The sequence below is a fragment of the Oncorhynchus tshawytscha genome, linkage group LG26, assembly GCF_018296145.1.
Source record: "Oncorhynchus tshawytscha isolate Ot180627B linkage group LG26, Otsh_v2.0, whole genome shotgun sequence".
Taxonomy (NCBI): domain Eukaryota; kingdom Metazoa; phylum Chordata; class Actinopteri; order Salmoniformes; family Salmonidae; genus Oncorhynchus; species Oncorhynchus tshawytscha.
The window spans coordinates 26,552,372-26,564,251 of record NC_056454.1 but is presented as its reverse complement, the minus strand read 5'-3'; the positions used below and the strand labels follow the sequence as shown (position 1 = coordinate 26,564,251).

The following is an 11,880-nucleotide window of genomic DNA, read 5'->3' as shown; positions in this document are numbered from 1 at the left end:
ATCTCCTACCATTCTGATAGATTGGAGACTGTCAGAAAACATGGTTGTAAAGTTAATAATTTGGTTGTTGTTCCATCGGTTACCACGAGGCAGATGCTCCATGGGCAGAGTGGCGCACACTCATTGAATATGGCACTTTTAAATGTTAGACCACAAATAAAACCTTTCTTGTGAATGACCTCATTACTGAGCTCAAAGTTGATTGCATGTTTCTCACTGAAACATGGGTGTCTTCAGACTGTAGTGTTGCTCTTTGGGTCTTTTGAGCATCATGCTATACTGTTTAAAAGTCAGCCATCAGTGCTGGCCATAACCTTGTATAGGCCACCAAAGCACTGTCCCACTTTCTTTACTGATTTCTCAGAACTATTGTCTACTATCCTTGAGAACTATGATAAAATCATTGTGTTGGGCGATTTTAATATTCATGTTGACAAAGAGACTTACTCCAAGGTCATTGAATTTATGAATCTGTTGAGCTCTATGGACTTTATCCAACATGTTAATGGGTGCACCCATAACCGCAACTATACTCTGGACCTGGTTATTACCAAGGGACTTTCTATTGACATATCCTCCATTGTTGATGTTGCTTTATCTGATCACCACTGTGTGTTTTTTACTAGCTTGTAGCCCACAGCACATGGTAATACTGAACACGTTATTAAGAAATGCTATCTTACCTTGCTACAGATTGTATTGAGTGTTATGAACAATACTCATTCACCTATTCTGCCTTCCTCTTGTGATGATTTAGTTGACAACTTTAATAGCAAATTAAGGACAACCATTGATACCATAGCTCCAGTAAGGTTGAAAAAAGCCACATCCAAACAGAGAGCCCCTTGGATGAGTGAGGAAACTAATCAATTCAAGAGAAATTGCAGAAAGGGAGTGTAGAAAGTCAAAGTTGCAGGTCCATTATGATATTCTGAGAGAGCAACTTGGGCATATATAAGGCAATTAGAAATGCCAGATGGGCTCATTTTTCTAACTTAATCACTAATAATCAGAATCATTCGAGAGTGCTCTTCTCAGCCATTGATGGCCTGATAAATCCTAAATGTGAATTTTCCTCCACATCTAAATGTGATGAGTTTGCAGTAAATTTCAGAGATAGGATAATTAACATTAGGCTCAGTCAAGCAAGACCTGATGAGAAGTTTTATGATATGTGCCCTAGCCTAACACGCAAAGGCACTATGGATTTATTTTCCCTGGTTGACACAGCCATGCTCAGGAATGTGATATCACAAATTAAGCATTCTACCTTCCTTCTCGATCCTATACCCACCACCTCCTTCAAAACAGTTTTTAATTGCAGATTTGACGAAGTGCAAGCTATTGTTAATCACTCCCTGTTCACAGGCACAGGGCCACAGTGTCTCCCGACCCCTCCTGTCTCAGCCTCCAGTATTTATGCTGCAATAGTTTATGTGTCAGGGGGCTAGTGTCAGTCTGTTATATCTGAAGTATTCCTCCTGTCTTATCCAGTGTCCTGTGTGAATTTAAGTATGCTCCCTCGAATTCTCTCTCTCCTTTTCTCTCTTTATCTCTCTCTTCTCTCGGAGGACCTGAGCCCTGGTACCATGCCTCAGGACTCAGGACTGATGACTCCTTGCTGTCCCCAGTCCACCTAGTCATGCTGCTGTTCCAGTTTCAACTGTTCTGCCTGTGGCTATGGAACCCTGCCCTGTTCACTGGACGTGCTACCTTGTCCCGGACCTGCTGTTTTGGACTCTCTCTCTACTGCACCTGCTGTTTCTAACTATGAATGATCGGCTATGAAATGCCAACTGACATGTACTCCCGAAGTGCTGACCTGTTGCACCCTCTACAACCATTGTGATTATTATTATCTGACCCTGCTGGTCATCTATGAACGTTTGAACATCTTGGCCATGTTCTGTTATAATCTGTTATAATAATCTTGAGTCCGGTACTGTTCAGTATATATGTTACCCCTTGGCAGCGTTATCAGAAAGCACAGCAGACGATACACAACTTTACATTTCTGTGTCACCAGAGGATTTTAACGCCACGGATTAAATTATTAGACTGTGTTATTGATTTAAATACTTGCATGACTCACAACTTCTTCCAGCTAAATCAAGACAAGACCGAGGTAGTTATTGTTAGCACAGAGAAAGAATCTTGTCGCACATTTTAATTCATGGGCAATAATGATAAAACAGTAGGTAAAAAAAATAGATGTCATTTTAGATTCTGAACTCAATTTAGAATCCCACATTAGGAATGTGACCAAAATAGCTTTTTAACACCTGAGGAACATTGCCAAGGTGCTGCCATTTCTCTCTCAGGCTGATACAGAGAGGCTCATCCATGCTTTTATTACAAACAGGCTTAACTACAGTAATGATCTCCTGTCTGGTCTACCCAAGAAAGCCATTGGTCAACTGCAAAACATACAGAATGCTGCAGTACAAGACCAGACAGAAAGCACATATTACACTGGTTTTAAAGTCTCTGCACTGGCTGCCTGTGAGTTTTAGAATGAATTTTAAAATTATTTTTAAATCAATCCACGTTTGCGCACTGAAATAAATGTCAGACATGCTTTTAAGTTATGTACCCAGTAGGTCCCTCTGATCCTCTGGTACTGGCCTTGTAACTATCCAAAAGCCTATGACCAAGAGGCATGGAGAGGCAATCTTTAGTTATTATGCCCCCAGCCTCTGGAATAGCCTGCCAGAGAACCTGAGGGAGGTCAAAACTGTGGACATATTTAAAAGAGATCTTAAAGCACACCTTTGTAGCTTTGCTTTTCCTTAGGGTGCTTTTTAGTCATTCAGTTTTTGTTATTCTTTTGTTTTTTTTTATCCTGTTATGTTTGTTGTGTAGGAAATATTTCAGTTTTTATTTGTCTAGTTTCTTCCTGTGAAGCACATTGCGTTGCATACCCTGTCTGAAATGTGCTGTATTAATACAGCTCGATTTGATTTATAATTCTACAGAAAAAAAGAAACCAATCATTTTGAATGGTAAAAATAAATCTCATCACTGCATCAATTGCTAATTAATGAATGAATTAGATTCTAAATATGGGGCATGCTGATAACTGCCTACACACTAATGCCCCCTATTATACACATCTCTCATTTCCTCTATCTCCCCCCAGAATCCCTGTCTGTCCACCACTGAGCCAGCAGATCCAACCCACTTGCTTACAATTGCACTAGGGTCAGACAGGCTTCCTGTGTAGATTAAGACACCACTGAGCCGGCGTGAGATATGGCTCTGAAAACATACCTCAATCCAGGGATGTTGTGCCCTCGACCACTAGTTTTTAAGTAAACTGCTGTTTTTGTCCTCATGCTAGCTAGCAGTAGCCAAAGCAGCCATTATGGAATGGCACGTCCACGTCGCGTTGAACAACAAAGGAGCTGATTGGCTGACGCTGCCATTCTAAAACGCTACCTAGCTTAAGGACACAGATTGTCCAATATATTGACTAGATACTCTAGTGGCCACTCTAACAATGAAAATAAATGTCTTCAAATAGGGAAGGCAGTCGGGAGAAGGCAAGATCAGGTGGAACCATTCTTGCCAATGAGAGGTGTGAATAACAGGCACAACTGTTTCCACAAGCACAAAGTCAAAATTGGATAAATCGTTTAAAAAATCATGAAAATAAACATTTGGTTATTGGTTTTAATTGATGGTTAGGGTTAGGCATAAGGTTAGCAGTGTGGTTAAGGTTAGGTTTAAAATTAAATTAAAACGATAAATTGTAGAAATGGTCTGGGTTTGTGGCAATTAGTGATGACAAGCACAACTCCGATATAAAGTGTTTTACTGGGATGTCACATGTCCTATTTATATCAGTACGTCGTAACAACCTAATCATTATAAAACTTTGATTTGATCAAATAAGCCACAAGCCACAAAGTAGTAAATAAGCAATTACATTTGTTAAACAAATTCAACTCTCATTAACCTCAATACAAAAACTATTCACTGCTGGAGAACACAGACTTTGGTCCCAGTTATCCCTCTCGCTTTGCCTCTTCCTCCTTTTCATCTGAGAAGGATGAAAACTGCAGATCAGCAGGTAAGGGTGCTCTTGAGCAGCTACATGTTCTTTACCATTCAGCCATCAGATTTGCTAGCAATGATCCTTATAGGACACATCACTGCACTCTATACTCCTCTGTAAACTGGTCATCTCTGTACAATAGTCGCAAGACCCACTGGTTTATGCTTATTTATAAAACACTCTTAGGTCTCACTCCCCCCTATCTGAGATACCCCTCATCGTCCACCCATTCTGTCAGTCACATTCTGTTAAATGTCCCCAAAGCACACACATCCCTGTGTCGCTCGTCATTTCAGTTCACTGCAGCTAGCGACTGGAACGAGCTGCAACAAACACTCAAACTGGACAGTTTTATTTCAATCTCTTCATTCAAAGACTCAATCATGGACACTTTTACTGACAGTTGTGCCTGCTTTGCGTGATGTATTGTTGTCTCTACCTTCTTGCCCTTTGTGCTGTTGTCTGTGCCCAATAATGTGTGTACCATGTTTTGTGCTGCTACCATGTTGTTGTCATATGCTGCTGCCTTGCTACGTTGTTGTCTTAGGTCTCTCTTTATGTAGTGCTGTCTCTCTTGTCATGATGTGTGTTTTGTCCTATATATATATATATATATATATATATATATATATATATATATATATATATATATATATACAGTGAGGAGAACAAGTATTGGATACACTGCCGAATTTGCAGGTTTTCCTACTTACAAAGCATGTAGAGGTCTGTAATTTTTATCATAGGTACACTTCAACTGTGAGAGACGGAATCTAAAACAAAAATCCAGAAAATCACATTGTATGATTTTAAAGAAATTAATTTGCATTTTATTACATGACAAAAGTATTTGATACATCAGAAAAGCAGAACTTAATATTTGGTACAGAAACCTTTGTTTGCAATTACAGAGATTATACGTTTCCTGTAGTTCTTGCAAATTAATTTCTTAAAAATCATACAATGTGATTTTCTGGATTTTTGTTTTAGATTCCGTCTCTCACAGTTGAAGTGTACCTATGATAAAAAATACAGACCTCTACATGCTTTGTAAGTCGGAAAACCTGCAAATAAATCCCAGCCCCGTCCCCGCAGGAGGTTTTTGCCTTTTGGTAGGCCATCATTGTAAATAAAAATGTGTTCTTAACTGACTTGCCTAGCTAAATAAAGGTTAAATAAAAAATAAAATAAAAAATAAATAAAACACTAGCAGTAGTTCCAACTTTTCAGTTTGGATAATGGCAAAACATTTCTCATACCTCATTTAGGTACGTTTTCCTGAGCAGTTACTCGCTCCAGCTCCGCCTTAATCTAAACAGGAAGCCTGTTGGACCTTAGTGCAGCTGAAAGCAAGCCCTTTGGACCCTAGTGTAGTTGTAAGCAAGCGGGTCGGATCTGCTAGCTATCTGCTGGAGAAGCAGCAACACCGCCTCTGGATCAGTTGGATTTGCAGCCTAGGTGTGACCAGCTGTAGGCATAGCAGCTTGTATTTCACGCCAAAACGCAAGTGAAGGAATGTCGCCAACATAAAAAGGTGAGTTATTAGCGATGCATGTGCGCATTGTAGATGTCATGTTGCCAATTAATTTGTGCTTTGCAACGGAATTCAGCGTTATTCGGGGGCTCAACAACGGAAGTTCAGTACCGCTGCCGCGAGTTGAGTACACTTTACATTGACGCGGTTGTTATTTCTCACTGCTATGATAAATGGTTGTTTTTCATGTAACATGCTACAATGTAACGCCGTACATTCATGCATGCGGTTATTTGTCACAATGTAGGCCTGACTTCGTAACCTTTGAAATTCGCCGCCGACTCGGTGACATGGGGGCTGGCATGTAATTTATGAAACACTCGAAACCAGAGACAGTGCATGTGCCTGTCTGAAACTGTAGCCTACCCGGTGCAACAGATATTCGGCCCGTGTTATAGCTTTCCGTGGTCATTATATCTAAAGATTCGTCTTTTATTTGAACTCGTGGGTGGATCGATCGGATGCGGGTTCATTGGGTTAGATTTACCGTTCATCACTACTGACTATTGGTGGTGGTAGTAGTATTGTACAGATGGAAGAGCCTGCTATAGTCCCTTTTACACCAGGGTTCCTGGTCTATTTACACCAGGGTTCCCCAACTGGCGGCCCGTGGTTTTATTTAGCCCCCCAAATTGTCTGAGGAACAATTGTTGTTGTTATATTTTTATTGTTGGACATAAAATACTAAAAACACCAGGAAAGCCGATCCAAGTGATTTACATTTTGGATATCTGTATCAAATCAAGTATTCCCATGCATAGTAGAGAGACAGGTGATCGTATTCAAACGTAAGCAAGGTTGGAAAATGATGAGGTTTTGTCAAATACCACATATGTTTGGGCTTCTTGCAGTCAATTTGCAGTCTACAAATTATTTTATGTTCTGGCCCCCTGACCGATGCTCAAGAAAAATCGTCCCGCGGGCTGAATCTAGTTCATGATCACGGTTTACACTGTTGTTGGCTAATGCTTATCCATCCTGTATAGCCATGCTGCATACTGAAGGGACCAGAGGAGGCTGCTGAGGAGAGATCGGTTCATACTAATGGCTGAAACGGAGTATTATGGCTGGAATGGAATGGTATCAAACACATGACCACGTGTTTGATACCATTCCATAAATGCCAGTCAAGCCATTATTATGAGCCTTCCTTCCCTCAGCAGCCTCTACTGGAAGGGACCTGCCCTTTCCTAATATTATTCTCACTATGATAAACACACACATTTATTGAATAAGGTTGCTGGAGACCTTATCTTGCCCATATATTTTTCTAGACCCTTATTGCCCACTGGCAATGCAGGAGAGTTTGTGGCTGCCTGTCACCTGCCATGCACTCATAATGGATGAGGTAGCCTACTACACTGTGTGTTCTTTTGGGAGGCATCACTGGGGCTGAGCTCCCTGCCATCCAGGACCTCTATATCAGCCAGTGTCAGAGGAAGGCACGATTTGAGTTGAAAATTGCCAAAGACTCCAGCCAAAGACTGTTCTCTCTGCTACTGTCCAGCAAATGGTACCGGAGCATCCACTCTCGGACAACCAGGATCCGAGACAGCTTCTACCCCCAATCCATAATACTGCTAAATACCCAGATTGCTAAATAGTCAATTAATGGTACCTAAACTATATGCACTGACCTTAAGAACACTCACCTAACTATATATACACACCATATGCACACTCAAACACTACATTAACACTCCCACACAAAACCCATACAGACAACACACACACACACGCATACCGACACAACACAAACATACATTCATACACTTTACAAACACACACACACACACACTCTCATTAATACACTTTTACACTCATCATTTGCTGCTGCTACTTTGTACTTTATTTTACTTTTATTATTATCTATCCTGATGTCTAGTCACTTTAACCTGCCTTCATGTACATATCTACCTCAAATACTTCATATCTCTGCACATTGATCTAATACTGGTACTCCCTGGATATAGCTACATTCTTGCGTATTTTAAATGTTTTAACTGTTACTATATATATATATATTTATTTATTTATTTATTTATTTATTTATTTATTTATTAAGCAAGTGTTTCACTGTAAAGTCTACACCAGTTGGGGAAAGAGAAGGGAAGGGGGATACCTAGTCATTTAACAAAAATGAATCTTCCGCATTTAACCCAACCCCTCTGAATCAGCTGCATTAAACGGGCAGCAGTTGTTGTGGGGGTTAACTGCCGTTCTCAACGGCAGAACAGCGGTGAGCAAAGGCATGTCCTTGAGCCTGTTACCTGTTAAGAAACATCCAGTCAGCCATTCAACCAGACAAGTGTTAGTTCTCAAGCCTCACAAGCCTTCCTTCTCTCATCCTGAATCATGATGCACTGTACTTGGGCTACTATTTCATTTCGCATGAAGGGGTTTGGAACCACGGAGGTTGGATTGCGTACCAGAAAAGTGTGTCAGCTCGCTTCTCTCTCTTTACATTTGAGGTTTTGGGTGTTTGTGACCATTATCAACTCTCTCTTCTCTTGTGTGTGTACAGTTGAAGTCAGAAGTTTACACACAATTAGGTTTACATACAATTAGGAGTCATCTAAAACTCGTTTTTCAACCACTCCACAAATTTCTTGTTAACAAACTATAGTTTTGGCAAGTCGGTTAGGACATCTACTTTGTGCATGACACAAGTACTTTTTCCAACCATTGTTTACAGACTGATTATTTCACTTATAATTCACTGTATCACAATTCCAGTGGGTCAGAAGTTTACATACACTAAGTTGAATATGCCTTTCAACATAGCTTTAGAAGCTTCTGATAGGCTAATTTACATAATTTGAGTCAATTGGAGGTGTACCTGTGGATGTATATTAAGGCCTACCTTCAAACTCAGTTCCTCTTTGCTTGACATCATAGGTAAATCATAAGAAATCAGCCAAGAACTCAGAAAAAAAAATGTAGACCTCTACAAGTCTGGTTTATACCTAGGAGCAATTTCCAAATGCCTGAAGGTACCAGGTTCATCTGTACAAACAATAGTACGCAAGTATAAATACCATGGGACCACGCAGCCATCATACCGCTCAGGAAGGAAAGGCATTCTGTCTCCTAGAGATGAACGTACTTTGGTGCGAAAAGTGCAAATCAATCCCAGAACAACAGCAAAGGACCGTGTGAAGATTCTGAAGGAAACAGGTACAAAAGGATCTATATCCACAGTAAAACTAGTCCTATATCGACATAACCTGAAAGGCCACTCAGCAAGGAAGAAGCCACTGCTCTGAAATCACCATTTAAAAAAAAGCCAGACTACAGTTTGCAACTGCACATGGGGACAAATATCGTACTTTTTGGAGAAATGTCCTCTGGTCTGATGAAACAAAAATAGAACTGTTAGCCATAATGACCACTGTTATGTTTGGAGGAGAAAGGGGGAGGCTTGCAAGCTGAAGAACACCATCCCAACTGTGAAGCATGGGGATGGCAGCATCATGTTGTAGGGGTGCTTTGCTGCAGGAGGGACTGGGGCACGTCACAAAATAGATGGTGTCATGAGGCAGGAAAATTCTGTGGATATATTGAAGCAACATCTCAAGACATCAGTCAGGAAGTTAAAGCTTGGTTGCAAATGGGTCTTCCAAATGGACAATGACCCCAAGCATACTTCCAAAGTTGTGGCAAAATGGCTTAAGGACAACAAAGTCAAGGTATTGGAGTGGCCATCACAAAGCCCTGACCTCAATCTTGTAGAGAATTTGTGAGCAGAACTGAAAAAGCGTGTGTGAGGAAGGAGGCCTACAAACCTGCTCTGTCAGGAGGAATGGGCCAAAATTCACCCAGCTTATTGTGGGTAGCTACCCAAAACAATTGACCCAGGTTAAACAATTTATGGGCAATGCTACCAAATACTAATTGAGTGTATGTAAACTTCTGACCCACTGGGAATGTGATGAAAGAAATAAAAGCTGAAATAAATCATTCTCTCTACTATTATTCTGTCATTTCACATTCTTAAACGTAAGTGGTGATCCTAACTGACCTAAGAGAGGGGATTTTTACTAGGATTAAATGTCAGGAATTGTGAAAAACTGAGTTTAAATGTATTTGGCTCAGGTGTATGTAAACTTCCGACTTCAACTGTACGTGTAGGACCTCTGTGTGTGTGTGTGTGTGTGTGTGTGTGTTTGTATGTCTTAGTCAAATGTTCTCCCTCCTGCTTTCTGACCTTGGATGATATCTCAAGTGAATGCAGGTTTTTTTGTTTGTTCTTGAACACACCGGTAAGATGATTCATGAGTCATGTGGTATGGTATCTTAACCAGCTCAATGAAAATACTTACTGGATGAACACTAGTACGCACGCACACACACACGCGCGCGCGTACACATGCGTGCACACGCACACGCACGCACACACATATTCAGCAAAAAAATAATTGTCCCTTTTTCAGGACCCTGTCTTTCAAAGATAATTCATAAAAATCCAAATAACTTCACAGATATTCATTGTAAAGGGTTTAAACACTGTTTCCCATGCTTGTTCACTGAACCATAAACAATTAATGAACATGCACCTGTGGAACAGTCGTTAAGACACTAACAGCTTACAGACGGTAGGAAATTAAGGTCACAGTTAGCAAAACTTAGGACACTAAAGAGGCCTTTCTACTGACTGAAAAACAAACAGAAAATTCCCAGGGTCCCTGCTCGTCTGCGTGAACGTGTCTTAGGCATGCTGCAAGGAAGCATGAGGACTGCAGATGTGGCCAGGGCAATACATTTCAATGTCCGTACTGTGAGACGCCTAAGACAGCGCTACAGGGAAATAGGACGGACAGCTGATCGTCCTCGCAGTGGCAGACCACGTGTAACAACACCTGCACAGGATCGGTACATCCGAACATCACATCTGCAGGACAGGTACAGGATGGCAACAACAACTGCCGAGTTAAACCAGGAACGCACAATTTTTACACATTGTCAGACTTTCCGAAATAGGCTGAGAAAGGCTGGACTGAGGGCTTGTAGACCTGTTGTAAGGCAGGTCCTCACAGACATCACCGGCAACAGCGTCGCCTATGGGCACAAACCCACCATCACTGGACCAGACAGGACTGGCAAAAAGTGCTCTTCACTGACGAGTCGCGGTTTTGTCTCACCAGGGATGATGATCGGATTCGCATTTATCATCGATGGAATGAGCGTTACACCGAGGTCTGTACTCTGGAGCGGGATCGATTTGAAGGTGGAGGGTCCGTCATGGTCTGGGGCGATGTGTCACAGCATCATCGAACTGAGCTTGTTGTCATTGCAGGCAATCTCAACGCTGTGCATTACAGGGAAGACATCCTCCTCCCTCATGAGGTACCCTTCCTGCAGGCTCATCCTGACATGACCCTCCAGCATGACAATGCCACCAGCCATACTGCTCGTTCTGTGCGTTATTTCCTGCAAGACAGTAATGTCAGTGTTCTGCCATGGCCAACAAAGAGCCCGGATCTCAATCCCATTGAGCACATCTGGGACCTGTTGGATCGGAGGGTGAGGGCTAGGGCCATTCCCCCCAGAAATATCCGGGAACTTGCAGGTGCCTTGGTGGAAGAGTGGGGTAACATCTCACAGCAAGAACTGGCAAATCTGGTGCAGTCCATGAGGAGGAGATGCACTGCAGTACTTAATGCACCTGGTGGCCACACCAGATACTGACTGTTACTTTTGACCCCCCTTTTGTTCAGAGACACATTATTCCATTTCTGTTAGCCACATGTCTGTGGAACTTGTTCAGTTTGTCTCAGTTGTTGAATCTTATATTCATACAAATCTTTACACATGTTAAGCTTGCTGAAAAGAGTTTACATGCATTACATTTAACCATATGTATCCTGAGCTGTATATGTTTTAAAGGTTATGTTCTATGCTTCTGGCTTTATTTGACTCTCACTGGTAACCCACACTGTCAGACATGTCTGGCTTCATGGTGTGAACTCTTTCTCGGTCCCCACACTGCCCAAAGCCCCCCCTGTGTGTGTTTGTACACTGCAGTATTGTTAGTCAACAGCTGTTATAGGCTTATCTATAGTCCATGGCCAGATTGCTTTCTCTATAAATAGCCCTGCAAAGATTCTCTGTCACCATTTACTTAATTTCCAACAGACTTAAACCTCATCACGTGCTTGTGTGTATGTCCTCCTGTGTTCCTATATCTACCTTGGAGTTTATTTGTTTATTACTAAGTGTGTTTTTGTGTTTCTGTCTTCTTTCATTTACCTTGTTTGTTGTACATGTGAATACAGTACATATGTTTGTG

At 41.4% G+C, this 11,880-nt stretch overlaps 1 protein-coding gene across 1 annotated transcript in view; it reads left to right on the top strand.

Moving 5' to 3' along the window:
* The first annotated feature begins 5,437 nt into the window (after window positions 1-5,437).
* The window catches only part of LOC112225446 (vang-like protein 1), a 53,651-nt gene continuing 47,208 nt past the window's right edge, over window positions 5,438-11,880 (top strand). The window contains exon 1 of the mRNA XM_024389427.2: window positions 5,438-5,591. The gene's annotated coding sequence lies outside the window, so the exon portion shown is untranslated. The remainder of the gene's footprint in view (window positions 5,592-11,880) is intronic.